The following is a 12,564-nucleotide window of genomic DNA, read 5'->3' as shown; positions in this document are numbered from 1 at the left end:
GGTGCGGCGAGAAGTGGAGCCGGTCTGCAGGGTACGTTTTTCCTTCCACACACCGTCAGTTTCCCAGTGCCTGCGTTGTCGTGTTAGAACTAGTGTCCCACAGGTGCAGGGTAGAACACGCCTTTAAGCAGCTACGATGGGCGGGGGGCGGGCCAGCAGGGAGAGCGGACCGTCAGCTGTTCCCCGGTCTCGCAGGGACTCCTGGTAACTGGAGTCCCTGCACGCTCGCAGCCCCGCCGAGCCTCTTACCCGGACAGCCTAGGGAGACCTCCTTGATGACCGCTGTGCACACCAAGCCGATGCGGCACCCGCGAAGCGGGTGCGGCGAGAAGTGGAGCCGGTCTGCAGGGTACGTTTTTCCTTCCACACACCGTCAGTTTCCCAGTGCCTGCGTTGTCGTGTTAGAACTAGTGTCCCACAGGTGCAGGGTAGAACACGCCTTTAAGCAGCTACGATGGGCGGGGGGCGGGCCAGCAGGGAGAGCGGACCGTCAGCCGTTCCCCGGTCTCGCAGGGACTCCTGGTCACTGGAGTCCCTGCACGCTCGCAGCCCCGCCGAGCCTCTTACCCGGACCGCCTAGGGAGACCTCCTTGATGACCGCTGTGCACACCAAGCCGATGCGGCACCCGCGAAGCGGGTGCGGCGAGAAGTGGAGCCGGTCTGCAGGGTACGTTTTTCCTTCCACACACCGTCAGTTTCCCAGTGCCTGCGTTGTCGTGTTAGAACTGTGGTAAAGTGATAGCTGTGAATGGCGAGCAAAGAGGGTATGTTTGGAAACGGCCCCGGGGCAGGGAGACGCCTCGATTGATGCTTTAATACATTGCCGACTGGTGCAAAGGGGGGGGGGCAAGATGGGTTTTAATGGGGGATCAAAGCGGAGTTAAGTTGTGAGCAGGAGTGGTCACTCGTTGGCACTAGTGCCCCCCCCCCGCTGCCCCTAAGGCATGCCTGTAGTGCCTACTGCTAGGCTTAGGTGTGAGGTGTGTGTTGGCAGGGTTTGAATGGGGACTAACAGTATTGTTTTAGAACCTGTTCTTGGTAGGGTGGGGGGATAGGGGAGTTGGGGATTGGGATGGGTTCTGGAGTTCACCGGTGTGTTCAATAATGTCAAGAGACAGGGGAAGAGGTTGAATTGTGATAATGGGGACAGTGCATGATTTGCGATGTATTACTTGGAATGTGCGGGGACTACACACTATGACAAGGCGCCACAAGGTCCATGCATATCTGGTCAGGAGGGGGTGCACATAGCATTGTTCCAGGAAAAGCACCTTACCAGATCGGAGGGATTGGCGCTGCAGCGTAGATGGAGGGGACAGGTTTTTAGCACATCTTATTCAGCGTTTGCGAGGGGAGCATTGATTTGGATCAGAGCAGGGGTCCCTTTTCAGATGCCATAGACAGCGAGGGCAGATTTGTTGCGGTCGAAGGGCGCCTGTATGGCAGGGAAGTAACCTTATGTAGTAATTATGCGCCTAATGTGGAGCAGGTGCGATTTCTGGACCGAATGTCTGGTGCGCTGGCACAGTTCCTGGCGGGCCCAATACTGTTGGGAGGAGATTTTAACTCGATAGTGGACGCGATATTGGACAGGTCTCACCCTCCCTTGGGGGAGTCTCCGGTACATAGATTGTCCAAATATAGGCTTGCATGGCAGGATAGATGGCATCTGGTAGACGTGTGGAGGTCACATCACCCCCAAGACAGAGATTACTCCTATTTCTCAGCACTACACGGGCTTCATGTTCGGTTGGATGCTATATTGTGCTCACTGCAGGTCGCTGCTTCCATAATTAATTCGGAGTATCTTACTAGAACCCTGTCCGACCATAACCCGCTGCTGCCCACATTGCACTGGTCAAGAGAAAAAGCTGATATTCCCACATGGTGATTGTGCCCTGAAACATTGGAGGACCCTGTGTTCCGAAGAGAGGTGGAAGTGGGGATAATGCACTACTTCACTGAGAATGCGTGGACTGCTACTACTAGGGCCGTGGAATGGGACACCTTTAAGGTTGTAATAAGAGGTATATGTATAAGTAAATATACTGGGGTAAGGAAAACCTTGCTGCAGGACATCGAGAAAGCAGATGGAACGGTTGAGGTTAGCAGAAAAGGCAAGGCCGGAGCATCCAGAGCTCCAGAAGGAGGTAATAGAGGCCAGGGAGGTGTTGGCTGTGGAGGTAGAGAGGTTGGCTGCTTCGATTACAGAAAGTATGTTGAAAAGGCTCACGCGGAGGGAGACCAGTCAGGAACGCTATTGGCATGGTTAGTAAATCCCATACAGCGGGGCTCTCCAATACTGGCCCTAGAAGCGGGTGATGGTAATATGATCTATTCCCAAAAGGAAACTGTGCACGAGTTCCGGAAGTATTACGAGAGGCTTTACGAGAGCACATTAACAGCAGGTGAAATTGATATAGAGCCATTCCTGGAGGACTTGACGCTCCCGCAGCTAGATGAGGAACAGGCGAAACATTTGGGTCGGAGCATCACACTGGAAGAGATTAGAAGCGCCATCAAACAGATGGCATGGAATAAGACCCCGGGAGTAGATGGGTTGCCGGTCGAATTGTATTCGCAATATATAGAGATACTAGCTCCAAGGCTATTGGAGGTCTACGGTGAGGCGCGGGAATTGGGACTGCTGCCAGAGACGATGCGGGAGGCCCTCATTGTCCCACTACCAAAGCAGGGACGAGATGGCACGGACACAGCGGCGTATCACCCATTGTCAATGCTAACTACGGATTATAAAATCCTTAGTCGGATCTTGGCGTCGCGCCTGGTGCAGCATATGACGAGCCTGGTACACGAGGATCAGGCTGGGTTTATCCCTACCAGAAACACTGCCACCAATGTCAGGAGACTGCTGAGGGTTTTGGGAGAAGCTTCTGTAAGCTCGCCCATGGCGGCAATACTGTTGGTAGACATAGAAAAGGCCTTTAATAGTCTAGAATGGAAATATCTGTATAAAACTATGGGGGGCTTTGGGTTAGGCGAGGGGTTTCTGAGATGGACGACGGTGCTCTATACTTCAGTGATGGCAAGAGTGAAGGTTGGGCAAATGGTTTCCCCCCAATATGCGGTAGCCCGTGGGATGGGACAGGGTTGCCCACTCTCCCCACTGTTATTTGCTTTGGCAATAGAGCCGTTAGCCGCGTGGGCTCGATTGGAGCAGTAGTATGAGGGACTAGCTTTCAAAGGAGCACAGCAATACATCTCATTATACGCAGATGATTTGTTGTTGTTTTTGGTAAACACTGATGGTGCATTGACAGGAGTAGCACAACTGTTATCGGGCTTCGGGAAAGTATCAGGATTGAGAGTTAACTGGTCTAAAACATGTTTATTCCCAGTGCAACCGGGGAAGATGGTACCTGAGTTGCCACGGACGGTGCGGTGGGAACAGTCTTGCCTACCGTACCTCGGAGTCCATATATATCATGGCAACAGCGATATCCTAGAAGGGAATATAGGGAGGTGTGTACGAGCCTTAAAGGGGAGTATGACCTTTTGGAGTACCCTTCCACTGTCAGTGATGGGGAGGATTGCTTTAGTGAAGATGGTAGCGCTACCTCGGCTGCTATATTCTTTCAGAACATTGCCTATATGGGTGCCTTGCTCAGTGTTCGCAAACCTGAAAACCATGATAGTGGGGTTTATTTGGGGGTCAGGGAGGCGCAGAGTGGCCCTCAAGACATTGATGAGGCCAAAAGCAGACGGTGGACTGGTGGTTCCTGACATGGAATTATATTACATAGCGGCGCAACTACAGGTGCTTACGCAGGCAGTGGCCATGGAGTTCACTGGACCTGATTCTGCAAGAAGTAGTGGAGTCCCAAGACATGTCCTGTCCTTTATAGTAATGCAGCAGTGCTTGAACCCTAGTGATCTTACATTGGAAGAGAAGACGCTGAGGCTGTGTTGGAACAGGAGCCAGAGGAGGGCGGGGTGCAACACCCTTATGCGCCGGAAATACCGCTGGGGAGGCTCACTGCATTACCTCATGGAGGAGACTGGACATCGCTATGGGACTGGGAGCTGGCTGGTATCCAAGTGTTGGGGGACTTATACGAGGATGGGGTGCTGTTGACTTACCAGGCGCTACAGGAAAGGTTCGGTCTCCCCCAGAGGAGGCTTTCTGGTACATGCGGCTCTAGAGCGGCCAATTCAGAAGCATTGAAAGTAGGGATTAGTAGAACCTAAAACAATGATGGCATGCCAGTACATGGTAATGGCAGGCGGTACATTTAAAGCTTTCACATGTTTATATTCAAGAATGCTGAATGAAGGCTTAGCCCCACTAGATACGCTACGTCTGAAATGGGAGGGAAGCATAGGGAAGACCATACCAGAGACCACATGGGGGCACCTCCTGCGTAGGGCCTAGAAAGGAACTAGAATGCGTAATTTCAATTGGTGCATTTCTTTATTTTACACAGAGGGTATTTGACACCTGGTAAGATCATGGAATTTTATAGTGCTAGTAATACAATGTGTCCTAGATGTGCAACAGTGGGAGCAGACTTGGAGCATACGTTGTGGGGATGCCTGAGCCTGGGACAGTATTGGGCACAGGTGGGTGACCTATTGAACTTAATTACAGAGCGCCAATTGGACTTCGATATGGCTGCGTGCTTGCTGCACATGTTCTCTCATACCTCCAAGACCAAGATAACTAGTAAGTTCGTAGATATGGGCTTAGTACTAGCGAAAAAGGAAATTACGATGTGTTGGAAAGCAAGGAAAGGTCCTAGTACTAAGAGGTGGAAGTACGAATAGCTTAAGTGGGCTAGTAGCGAGGGGGCAGTTCGCCTCCAGCAGGCGCGACGACAAAACAATGAAAAAGAGCTAGAAGCAGCGAGAGCATGGGAGGAGCTGGTTCAGACGCTAGTACGCCAATTGAACGGGGAGGAGAGGGAAGAACACAATAAGGTGCACAGGGATGACAATAACCCAGAACGAACATCCTAGATTGTTATCAACACAACATTATCTATAGCAGAGGCATGATTGCAGAAAACACCGGTGGGGGGGAGGGAGGAAGGGGGAGGAGGGAGGAGTTTCTAGTTGTTCAGTTACCCCAATAATATGTAAACATAGATAAGAATATGAATGAGTGCGATTTACTGTGTATTTGTATCCAAGGATTAATGTGATAAGGGGGTAGGAATGCTTGGGAATGTAATGGAGAATATGTATCTATTGCAAGAAAACCAATAAACCGATGTTTACAAAAAATCAGTATATGATGCAATCTCAAAACTGCATAAGGTTGCTGCAGAAATTCACCCAGAGACTGGTACATGGACATTTCCTAAGGCATCAGGGTGAGATTGGATTAACCCTGTCTACAAAGGATACTCAAGAGACCGATACTCAAGAGACTGGCAGATAAGTAGGAGTCTACTTAATCTTACTATGTGTTTTGCATCATTTATCTAGCTGAGATACAAACATTCCTGAACTATTGTTTCCCGGGAACATTTTATTTTCTTGCTTTATTTTTTCCTTTTGTGCCTTTTTTCTCTGGAAGTTTGTGGCAGTAGTCAAAGTGAGTTATCTTCTTAACCATACTTATTGTGTTTTGCTGAGAAGGGTAGGGGGAAGAAATTAATGCCTGTTCATTGTGTCTTTTGTTTAGGGAAAACAGACGCAGAGATAGATGCATGATCTATATCCCTATCAATACATGGGGTAGATGGTTTCTGGCTGCCACAGTGTTATGTTTTATTTCTCCATCTTTTCCCCTTCCCCTTTTGAGGTCATATCTGTGGGGTGTTATTTTACCACTAGCAGGTAGAGCCACTAATAGGGAAGGGGTGAACTAGCTACGTCATCGCTCCTGCTGTACCCGGCTTTGCAAGGTTAGTCAACCAGCCTCTGTTTGTGACAGAGTGAGAAGCCCACGGTAACCTACAGCCCGAGCGATGGATACAAACACCGTCCTATCATCAGTACTAGAGACTCTGACTTCTTTAAGAATGGAAGTAGATGCCTTCCGAGGTGAGAACCAAGAAATGAGAAATGAGATGGGTACCTTGCGTCGTAAGGTCGCAGGTTCATCTCGCTCTAGTCCTCTCGGTTCAAGAGGGGTACAGTACATCAGGGACTCTACTTTTCCTCCACCCACACATACCAGTACCGCTCCACTACACAGAGGACAGGGCCCTTCTACCATTCAGGTTATTCAACCTGTACAATTGCCTTTGGCTCCTCCCAAGAGATTACTTGGGGGCCGCAAGAAGTTTGGCACGTTTTAGGGCAGTGTAAACTGCATTTCATGTGCAAACCTTCTGTCTTTTTTGATGACCAGGCAAAGACGGCGTTTATGATGTCCTACCTGGGAGGAAATGCGGCGAACTGGTCTTTTCCATTAATAGAGCGAAATGATCCTGTGCTGTCTAATTTAGCTGATTTCTTATTTTATTTTATTTATTTAGGAGATTTGTTATGCGCTCAAATACCCGTGGGTGTCTCGGCGCTGAGTGTATATTGAACTAGTCCATGAGAAGTTATTGCTTGAAAAGCCAGGTCTTTATCTGTCTGCGGAAAGAGAGAAGGGAAGTAGAGGTTTTGATGTGATGTGGAAGACTGTTCCATAGTTTGATGGTGGTCACTATGAACGATCTGTCTCCCCAGGAGACTTTCTTAGTCCTGGGGACCTGCATGAGACCAGCAGTAGAAGATCGAAGGGATCTAGCAGGTTTATAAGGGCAAAGTAAGTCTTTCAGAAATGCTGGACCTTGAGCGTGAATTGCCTTATGCGCAATGCAGAGAGCTTTAAATTTTGTTCTCTTCTTTACTGGTAACCAGTGAAGCTTTCGAAGTGTGCCAGATATGGAGGTATACTTGGGGCTTGCTGTGATCAGTCTGGCCGCAGCATTCTGCACCAGTTGCAATTTTTTTAGAACGCCTTCTTGAGCATTAACTAGAAGGGCATTGCAGTAGTCTATGCGGGCCATGACAAGTGCGCTGATCAGAGTTTTTGCCATATTCATGGGGAGATAGGGTAGGAGTTTTTTTATCATTCTCATGGTGTAGAAAGAGGAGGAAACTACCGCATTAACGTGGTGCATGATAGTGAGTTTGGTATCCAGTATAACTCCGAGATTTCTTGCCTTGGTCACTGGGGGAGGAGGTGGTCCTAGGGCATCAGGCCACCATGTGGGAGACCAGGCAGGGGAGAGGTTACCAAACAGCATCACCTCCGTTTTATCGGAGTTCAGTTTCAAGCAATTTGTGACCATCCAATTACTTATTGCCAGCATTCCCAGATTAAAGTTGGAGGCTACTTCATCTCCATTTTTATTTATGGCCAAGACAATCTGGGTGTCGTCAGCGTAGGATGTTACCGCCAGGTGATGGATTTTTATGATCCTCGCTAAGTCCGACACATAAATGTTGAATAGTGTAGGACTTAGCGAGGATCCCTGGGGAACACCGCAGCGGAGAGTGAAAGGAGGTGAGTTAAAATTGCCGATGGCAACTGACTGTACTCGATCAGCGAGAAATGAGGCGATGAGGTCTTTCGCCGCACCTGTGATGCCTGCCGCTGTGACACGGTCGATCAAGATGGAGTGATCGACCGTGTCAAACGCTGCGGACAGGTCCAGTAAAATGAGCACTGCTGCTCCTCTATCATCGAGAGTCTTCCTGATTTCCTCTGCGGCTTTAATAAGCGCGGTTTCCGTCCCGTGTCCCTTCCGAAAGCCGAATTGAGTGTCATCCAGACAGTTGTTTTGGTCTATAAAGTCTGAGATTTGAGTGTTCATGATTTTTTCCACAATTTTGGCGGGGAGCGGGAGGCAGGCGATTGGTCGATAATTAGCGACTATCAACGGATCTAGTGAGCTTTTCTTGATAAGTGGTTTGATGGTGGCTTTTTTCCAGATGGAGGGAAAGGTAGTGGACAAGAACATGGCATTAAAAATTTCAGTGAGGGTGTGGCCAAGATGGCGGGGTGAGCAGACGCTTCTTCCCGCAGCTCCTCCGGCCCGACTAGGCTCGAGCCCTTTTTCATCAGCTTCTCTCCCCCCGCTGATGCTCAGCGGCTGAGAGGCTTGTGGCGGAGATCCTGGAGCACGCATTGATGCTACTTTGGCCCCGATTGCTCCGGTAGAAGCACCTTAAAAGACCGATTGCAGGACGACGGAGCGCCTTGGGGGGGAGCTGATCGGAGCGCTGTCCGGAGGCCTCGGCTGGGCCTGGTGCTGATGGCTAGAGACTTGGTGTTGGGACCGCCCCGGTGCTCGACGGGGATCGACGGAGGGCTGTCGGCTGTGTGATTCACCGCGCGGGGGACCTGCCGAGTGAGTGGTGCTTGAACTTGCGGTGGTGGCCTCTCCTGTGGCGAGGGCCCCGGCCCCGGGGCCAGTTAACGACCAATTTGGGATTGGAGCCGGATCTACTGTCTCTCCTTTCTAGCCGGACGGCCCTGGCTGGAGCCTTCCCCCGTTTGCCTGGCTTCTGGGTGGCCCCGGTGGCATCGCCGGGCTCGGACGATCTGCTTGGCCGCACCCAACCGCCATCTTGTCTTCCCGGAGACGGAGACACAGACCTCCCTCAGTGTCGCTTGAAGTCATCTCCCGCATCTCTGCCTCTGCATAGCTCTCCTTTCCAGTGGGACGCGCCAGCCGGGGCTCCCCCAGTGGGGGTCCCGGTTGCTATCTTGGTCGGGCGCCCACGGCTCGCTGTGACTAGACTGGCCCGCCATTTTGTCATCTGTGGCGCAGGTCCCCTGTCTGGCCGAGAGCTCCATATTGAGGGACTCTGCTGGCTGTTGGAAACTCCCCGGGGTGATCGAGCCTGTGCCCCTTCTTCAGTTGGGTGCGACAGTGTACGGGACAAGGATGTCCGGAAGAGGAGGATCGAGGAAGGGGGACCGTACCCTGCCGGACATGCTCAGCAGGGCCCAGCAGCAGCGGGACAGGGCGCAACCGTCACCGGGATCCTCCCGGGCCGCAGCGGACGCGACCGGGGGAGAGCCCCCGGTCACGAGATCCTTCATGGAGGACCTGTTCAGCTCGCTTAAGGAAGATTTCCAGACGCTGAAGCAGGAGGTGGCCAGTGAGGTACGCGAGGTCCGCAGAGAGGTGGAGGGCCTTGGTGAGCGGATAGAGATGGTGGAGACAGCAGCCCAACGCCGGGACGACGAGATTGTCCACTTGCAACAGGACGTTCTCCGTCTCCGGGAGCAATGTGTTGAACTCCAGGCCCACACCGAAGACCTGGAGAACAGGTCGAGGCGGAATAATATACGGGTACGGGGTGTACCGTCTGCAGACGAGGGGACGGACCTGGTGGGCTATCTGCAAGATTTGTTCCGGGAGATTCTGGAAGAGGCCGCGGACTTTCCTATCCGCATTGATAGAGCCCACAGAGTTGGCCGACAGCGTCAGTCGGCGGCGCCTCCACCAGACATCTTAGCCTTCCTGCCGGACTTCCCGCTGAAGGAGCGCATCATGTCCGAAGCCCGCAGGAAACAACCACTGACTTTCCGAGAGCGGCCCGTGGCGCTGTATCAGGACCTGTCCGCCATCACATTGCAGAAGCGCAGGTCCTTCAAGATTGCGACCGATTTCCTGCGTGAACATGAGACGCCGTACTCCTGGGGGCATCCCTTCCGTTTGATATTTCGTTGGAACGGGGTGCTTCACCAGCTGCGCTCCTTGCAGGATATCTGCGGTGTCTTGGGGCTCACGGCTACGGAGGAGGATGGAGCAACGCCGACTTGGAGGCGCTCAGATAGAGGAGGTCGGAGGAGGTCGGCGAGAAGACGATCGGCGGCGAGCGCTGGGCGGCCTGACTCGCCCACCATCAGAGCGGACATGGCCAGTGCCCTGAGAGAAGCGGCCAGGGACTCGGCCGCCTCGAACGGTGTGGCCTTGACGGCCTAGACTCACTCCGGGGGGGAGATGGACACAGCTTCTTCGGTGCCAGGTTCTGGGGCTGGAGGGAGGGTCGGGGGGGAACGGGGGGAAGTGAGTGGCCGGACGTCCACTTTTACTACTTTCTGCAGACTTGTCCATTTTGGGAGTTGACTGGGACAATGGGTTGTTTGAGTTGGTATTTGGCTAGTTGCCATTGGTTTGTTTGGGGTGGGGTTGGGAGTTGTTCAGGGGTTGGGAAAGAACCGTCCGATGTTGCCTGTGTTCACGCTTGGCCTACTTTTACCTGTCCCGCGCTGCTGCCCTGCGCCCCTCCCCCTCCAGTTACCTGCCCGCGGCATAGCGTCCTGGTCTCTGGGAGACATGTCGTCCCTGAAGGTGGTGACCCTTAATGTTAAGGGCCTGAATAATCCTGTTAAGCGCAGGGTGATTTTGTCTCTGCTTGAGGGGACGCAGGCTGATATCTGCCTCTTGCAAGAGACCCACTTGTTGTCCCGTGACTGCCATAGGATGCGCTCTGCTAGGTTTCCCACCCAGTTTTTCTCCTCTGCGGCGTCCAAAACTGCGGGTGTGGCCATTCTCATAGCGAGCTCCTTCAAGGGGGAGGTGTTGTATAAATATGCTGAACAGAAGCGGAGGCTTTTGGCATACCGCCTCCGCCTGGGGGGCATATTGTTTACTATTGGCTCCGTATATAGCCCGGATGATCACCAGGAACGCTTTTTGGATTCAGTGCTGGTGGATGTCACTGCCTCCCCCGATCGTCATGTTCTTTTAGGGGGTGACTTCAATATAGTCTTCGATTCGGCATTAGATAGGTCGGCCCAGCGCTTCCCGCAGACTGGGGAACTTTCCCAAGCCGGGAAGGCCCGAATCGCTGACATGGATTTGCACGACCTCTGGCGCTCACTTCACCCTACGGACAGGGACTACTCCTATTATTCGCATGCGCACCGGACCTACGCACGGTTGGACTATCTTTTGGTTAGTGGACCGTTGCGTGCCGCTGCCACGGCGGCGGACATTGGGGTCCTGGCTTTGTCTGATCACGCGCCGGTCGTGGGTGCATTTGCGTGGCCGGCGGCCTCCCCCTCTCGGGGAGTGTGGCGCCTTAGGGACACCCTTCTGCACAAGAAAACTGTTGTGAAACATATTGAGGAGGCCATACGGGACTACCAGGCACATAATAGTAATTCAGACACTTCATTGGCGACACAGTGGGCTGCGCTGAAGGCAGTTCTCAGGGGGGAATTCATATCCGTCTCCTCGGCAGAGAACAGGGAGCGGCAGCGGAAGAGGGATGAGCTGACTTCCCAGGTCCGGGAGCTCGAACAGGTCCACCGCCGTACGGGTGCTCCTAGGGTTTGGAGGCAGTTGAAGGCTGCTAGGAAGCTCCTGTCGGCGCTGGACATGGATAGGGCGGAATACGCAGCGTTACGTCTGAAGCATGCATTTTATACAGGGGGAGATAGGTGCGGCAAGCTCCTGGCGCATAGGCTCCGAGTCGCGCAACAGCGTAACGTAGTGAAGGAACTCTTGGGTGCGGAAGGGGTGGCCGTCTCTGGTGATGCGGAGGTGGCGGAAACCTTCTGCAGTTTCTATGAGGCGCTGTACGCCGGGGAGCCCTCCTCACCGCGGGAAGCCGTGGAATATCTGGAATCTGTGCCCCTTCCAGCGCTAGACCCCGCTCAGGCGGAATATCTTGAGCGCGATATCCACGTTTAGGAGGTAATTTCCGCTATAGCCAGACTTAAGCACGGGAAAGCCCCTGGCCCGGACGGTTACACGTCCCTGTTTTACAAAACCTTTTGCCCTGTCGTGGCCCCTATCCTCGCTCGGCTGTTTAACTCCTTCTCCGACCCGGGAGCCATCCCACCAGACCTCCTAAGTGCGACGGTTTCGGTGATCCCGAAGCCTGGGAAGGACCGGGCCTTATGTGGCTCATATAGGCCCATCTCGCTCCTGAATGTCGACCTCAAGCTGTACACGGGGATTCTGGCGTCCAGGCTGGCCCTGCATCTCCCCGGTCTGGTTGAGGCTGACCAGGCTGGCTTTGTACCCGGCAGGCAAACTGTCGACAACACTAAGCGAGTGACGCACATTTTGGAGAAGGCTTCGCGGATCCCGGGCGAGCAGATGCTGCTGGCAGTGGATGCTGAGAAGGCCTTCGACAGGGTTCATTGGCCGTACCTCGAGCTGGTGCTCAAAAAAAAGGGCATCGGTGATAAATTCTGCTCGATGGTTTTCAACTGCTATAGGTACCCTTCAGCGACGGTGAGGGTCAATGGGTGCAGCTCCCGCAGTTTTGCGATCGAGCGCGGCACGAGGCAGGGGTGCCCCCTTTCCCCACTCCTCTTTGCTCTTTACATGGAGCCGTTCGCCCAAAGGATCCGCCACAACCCGGATGCCATTGGGATCAAGATGGGGCAGTATGTTCACACGGTCAGCCTCTATACGGATGATGTCCTGCTGACCCTAGATGACCCCAGAAGGTCCCTTCCTGCTTGCATCCACGAGTTGGATGCTTTCTCACGTGTGGCCGGTTTCAAAATGAATATGAGCAAATCGGTGGCTTTAGATGTGTCCTTGGCTACGGACACTAGACGGGACCTTCAGCGGCTCTTCCCCATGCAGTGGTCATCATCCCTGGTTCCATACTTGGGGATTCTGT

Source organism: Lissotriton vulgaris, chromosome 12 (genome assembly GCF_964263255.1).
Source record: "Lissotriton vulgaris chromosome 12, aLisVul1.2, whole genome shotgun sequence".
NCBI classification, from domain to species: Eukaryota; Metazoa; Chordata; class Amphibia; order Caudata; family Salamandridae; genus Lissotriton; species Lissotriton vulgaris.
The sequence above is the reverse complement of the archived record's forward strand: the minus strand, read 5'-3'. Positions refer to the sequence as shown.